The sequence below is a fragment of the Oncorhynchus kisutch genome, unplaced genomic scaffold (assembly GCF_002021735.2).
Source record: "Oncorhynchus kisutch isolate 150728-3 unplaced genomic scaffold, Okis_V2 scaffold4055, whole genome shotgun sequence".
Classification (NCBI taxonomy): Eukaryota; Metazoa; Chordata; class Actinopteri; order Salmoniformes; family Salmonidae; genus Oncorhynchus; species Oncorhynchus kisutch.
In genome coordinates this window covers 110525-115896 of record NW_022266000.1, presented here as the reverse complement: position 1 = coordinate 115896, position 5372 = coordinate 110525, and positions in this window count along the sequence as shown.

Here is a 5372-nt window from a genome sequence, read left to right as displayed (position 1 = left end):
GTTCCAGTCTTCTCGTCTTTTGTAGGTACATATCAATGACCTTGAATGAAGGAAACACATCGAGGTGTAGACCTGACGTACGCAAACACATATGATCCTGCCCAGTCAAAGACCTGATGATGACATGAATTAGTCAAGATATCACCTGATCAGTCAAAGACCTGACGAAGACATTTTAGAGACCTCCTGTCCAGCCCAGTGGTCTCCAGTGTGTTGAGAGTAGCTCTATTAGTTTAGATACCTCCTGTCCAGCCCAGTGGGTTGAGGGTAGCTCTATTAGTTTAGATACCTCCTGTCCAGCCCAGGGGTCTCCAGTAGGTTGAGGGTAGCTCTATTAGTTTAGATACCTCCTGTCCAGCCCAGTGGTCTCCAGTAGGTTGAGGGTAACTCTATTAGTTTAGATACCTCCTGTCCAGCCCAGGGGTCTCCAGTAGGTTGAGGGTAGCTCTATTAGTTTAGATACCTCCTGTCCAGCCCAGGGGTCTCCAGTAGGTTGAGGGTAGCTCTATTAGTTTAGATACCTCCTGTCCAGCCCAGGGGTCTCCAGTAGGTTGAGGGTAGCTCTATTAGTTTAGAGACCTCCTGTCCAGCCCAGTGGTCTCCAGTGTGTTGAGGGTAGCTGTATTAGTCTAGATATCTCCTGTCCAGCCCAGGGGTCTCCAGTAGGTTGAGGGTAGCTCTATTAGTCTAGATATCTCCTGTCCAGCCCAGTGGGTTGAGGGTAGCTCTATTAGTTCAGATATCTCCTGTCCAGCCCAGTGGGTTGAGGGTAGCTCTATTAGTTTAGATACCTCCTGTCCAGCCCAGTGTGTTGAGGGTAGCTCTATTAGTTTCGATACCTCCTGTCCAGCCCAGGGGTCTCCAGTAGGTTGAGGGTAGCTCTATTAGTTTAGATACCTCCTGTCCAGCCCAGGGGTCTCCAGTAGGTTGAGGGTAGCTCTATTAGTTTAGATACCTCCTGTCCAGCCCAGGGGTCTCCAGTAGGTTGAGGGTAGCTCTATTAGTTTAGATACCTCCTGTCCAGCCCAGGGGTCTCCAGTGTGTTGAGGGTAGCTGGTCCTAGTAGGGCTGCTTTCCACAAGTCAATGTGATGGTGTTAATGTTATTACTATGGTGATGGTGTTAATGTTATTACTATGGTGATGGTGCTGGTGTTAATGGTATTACTATGGTGATGGTGTTAATGTTATTACTATGGTGATGGTGTTAATGGTAGTACTATGGTGATGGTGTTAATGTTATTAATATGGTGATGGTGTTAATGTTATTACTATGGTGATGGTGTTAATGGTAGTACTATGGTGATGGTGTTAATGTTATTAATATGGTGATGGTGTTAATGTTATTAACATTTATCTATGGCATGTCATCTACTAGGTCTTCAAGTGGACCTCTACATTGATCTATGGCATGTCATCCACCTGGTCTTCAAGTGGACCTCTACATTGATCTATGGCATGTCATCCACCTGGTCTTCAAGTGGACCTCTACATTGATCTATGGCATGTCATCCACCTGGTCTTCAAGTGGACCTCTACATTGATCTATGGCATGTCATCTACTAGGTCTTCAAGTGGACCTCTACATTGATCTATGGCATGTCATCCACCTGGTCTTCAAGTGGACCTCTACATTTATCTATGGCATGTCATCTACTAGGTCTTCAAGTGGACCTCTACATTTATCTATGGCATGTCATCTACTAGGTCTTCAAGTGGACCTCTACATTGATCTATGGCATGTCATCTACTAGGTCTTCAAGTGGACCTCTACATTTATCTATGGCATGTCATCTACTAGGTCTTCAAGTGGACCTCTACATTGATCTATGGCATGTCATCTACTAGGTCTTCAAGTGGACCTCTACATTTATCTATGGCATGTCATCTACTAGGTCTTCAAGTGGACCTCTACATTGATCTATGGCATGTCATCTACTAGGTCTTCAAGTGGACCTCTACATTGATCTATGGCATGTCATCCACCTGGTCTTCAAGTGGACCTCTACATTGATCTATGGCATGTCCTCTACTAGGTCTTCAAGTGGACCTCTACATTGATCTATGGCATGTCAATCCACCTGGTCTTCAAGTGGACCTCTACATTGATCTATGGCATGTCATCTACTAGGTCTTCAAGTGGACCTCTACATGATCTATGGCATGTCATCCACCTGGTCTTCAAGTGGACCTCTACATTGATCTATGGCATGTCATCCACCTGGTCTTCAAGTGGACCTCTACATTGATCTATGGCAATGTCATCCACCTGGTCTTCAAGTGGACCTCTACATTGATCTATGGCATGTCATCTACTAGGTCTTCAAGTGGACCTCTACATTTATCTATGGCATGTCATCTACTAGGTCTTCAAGTGGACCTCTACATTGATCTATGGCATGTCATACACCTGGTCTTCAAGTGGACCTCTACATTTATCTATGGCATGTCATCTACTAGGTCTTCAAGTGGACCTCTACATTTATCTATGGCATGTCATCTACTAGGTCTTCAAGTGGACCTCTACATTTATCTATGGCATGTCCTCCACCTGGTCTTCAAGTGGACCTCTACATTTATCTATGGCATGTCATCCACCTGGTCTTCAAGTGGACCTCTACATTTATCTATGGCATGTCCTCCACTAGGTCAGTGAGAAGACAAGATCAAATGCAACTGTATAGACAAGATGTATCGTAACTTTATAACAGCACACAGCGCTGTTAAATTCTTACATTCCATTACACTGGGAGTCCACTGGAGTCCAGCCCAGTGGACTCCAGTGTGTTTATCCCTAGAGGTCAGTTTAGTCCAGATAACTGGATAACTAGATAACTGCTGAGGGGGAAGGGAAAAATATATGCTAAGTCCCCAATGGCACCCTATTCCCTATATAGTGCACTACTTTAGACCAGAACCCTATGGCACACTATTCCCTATATAGTGTTACTACTATAGACCAGAGCCCTATTCCCTATATAGTGGTACTACTATAGACCAGAGCCCTATTACCTATATAGTGGTACTACTATAGACCAGAGCCCTATTCCCTATATAGTGGTACTACTATAGACCAGAGCCCTATTCCCTATATAGTGGTACTACTATAGACAATAGCCCTATGGCACCCTATTCCCTATATAGTGCAAAACTTTAGACCAGAGCCCTATTCCCTATATAGTGCACTACTTTAGACCAGAGCCCTATGGCACCCTATTCCCTATATAGTGCACTATTTTAGACCAGAGCCCTATTCCCTATATAGTGCACTACTTTAGACCAGAACCCTATTCCCTATACAGTGGTACTACTTTGCACCAGAACCCTATTCCCTATATAGTGCACTACTTTAGACCAGAACCCTATGGCACCCTATTCCCTATATAGTGCACTACATTAGTCCAGAGCCCAATGGCACCCTATTCCCTACATAGTGCACTACTTTAGACCAGGGTCCACAGGGCTCTGGTCAAAAGTAGTGCACTATATAGGGAAGAGGGGGGTATGTAGAGGGGGTATGGTAGAGGGTTTAGTAGAGCTGTCCAAAGAGGGGGTATGGTAGAGGGTTTTAGTAGAGCTGTCCATAGAGGGGGTATGGTAGAGGGTTTAGTAGAGCTGTCCATAGAGGGGGTATGGTAGAGGGTTTAGTAGAGCTGTCCGTAGAGGGGGTATGGTAGAGGGGGTATGGTAGAGGGATCAGTAGAGCTGTCCGTAGAGGGGGTATGGTAGAGGGGGTATCGTAGAGGGATTAGTAGAGCTGTCTATAGAGGGGGTATGGTAGAGGGATCAGTAGAGCTGTCCAAAGAGGGGGTATGGTAGAGGGTTTAGTAGAGCTGTCCGTAGAGGGGGTATGGTAGAGGGTTTAGTAGAGCTGTCCATAGAGGGGGTTGGTAGAGGGATTACAGAGCTGTCCATAGAGGGGGTATTGTAGAGAGGGTATGGTAGAGGGATTAGTAGAGATGTCCATAGAGGGGGTATGGTAGAGGGGGTATGGTAGAGGGATTAGTAGAGCTGTCCATAGAGGGGGTATGGTAGAGGGATTAGTAGAGCTGTCCGTAGAGGGGGTATGGTAGAGGGATTAGTAAGCTGTCCCATAAAGGGGGTATGGTAGAGGGGTATGGTAGAGGGGGTATGGTAGGGGTTTAGTAGAGCTGTCCATAGAGGGGGTATGGTAGGGATTACTAGAGCTGTCCTAGAGGGGTATTGTAGAGGGGTATGTAGAGGGGTATGGTAGAGGTTAGTAGAGCTGTCCATAGAGGGGGTATGGTAGAGGGGTATGGTAGAGGGTTAGTAGAGCTGTCTGTAGAGGGGTATGGGAGAGGGATTAGTAGAGCTGTCCATAGAGGGGTATGGGTAGAGGGGTTATGGCAGAGGGGTTTAGTAGAGCTGTCCATAGAGGGGGTATGGTAGAGGGTTTAGTAGAGCTGTCCATAGAGGGGGTATGTAGAGGGATTAGTAGACTGTCCATAGAGGGGTATGGTTGAGGGGGTATGGTAGAGGGGGTATGGTAGAGGGTTTAGTAGAGCTTGTCCATAGAGGGGGTATGGTAGAGGGATCAGTAGAGCTGTCCGTAGAGGGGTATGGTAGAGGGTTTAGTAGAGCTGTCCGTAGAGGGGGTATGGTAGAGGGTTTAGTAGAGCTGTCCATAGAGGGGGTATGGTAGAGCGGGTATGGTAGAGGGTTTAGTAGAGCTGTCCATAGAGGGGGTATGGTAGAGGGTTTAGTAGAGCTGTCCGTAGAGGGGGTATGGTAGAGGGGGTATGTTAGAGGGGGTATGGTAGAGGGTTTAGTAGAGCTGTCCATAGAGGGGTTATGGTAGAGGGGGTATGGTAGAGGGTTTAGTAGATCTGTCCATAGAGGGGGTATGGTAGAGGGGGTATGGTAGAGGGGGTATGGTAGAGGTGGTATGGTAGAGGGTTCAGTAGAGCTGTCTGTAGAGGGAACAGTAATTTCCTCAGTATTTAACACTAGACTGATGGGCTGTTTGGGAGAGACCTGGAGCAATCAGCCTGTACATTCCTCACATTACCCTGGTCAAAACTAGTGCACTATATAGGGAATATGGTGCCATTGGGCTCTGGTCTAAAGTAGTGCACTATGTAGGGAACAGGGTGCCATTTGGGACTGCGGTAGAGGCTTCTAGTAATGGTATTAGTTGTGGTGGTAGAGTAATGAGACTATCAAACATTAGACAGCAGGGAGGGACTAGGAGTAAACAGCCTCTACATACCCCACATTCCTCATAGACAGGTTCAACACCACGCCTTCAGTACATTCTACCATAACATGGGTTTAGGTTCAACACCACACCTTCAGTACATTCTACCACAACATGGGTTTAGGTTCAACGCTCAGACACCTTCAGCACATTCT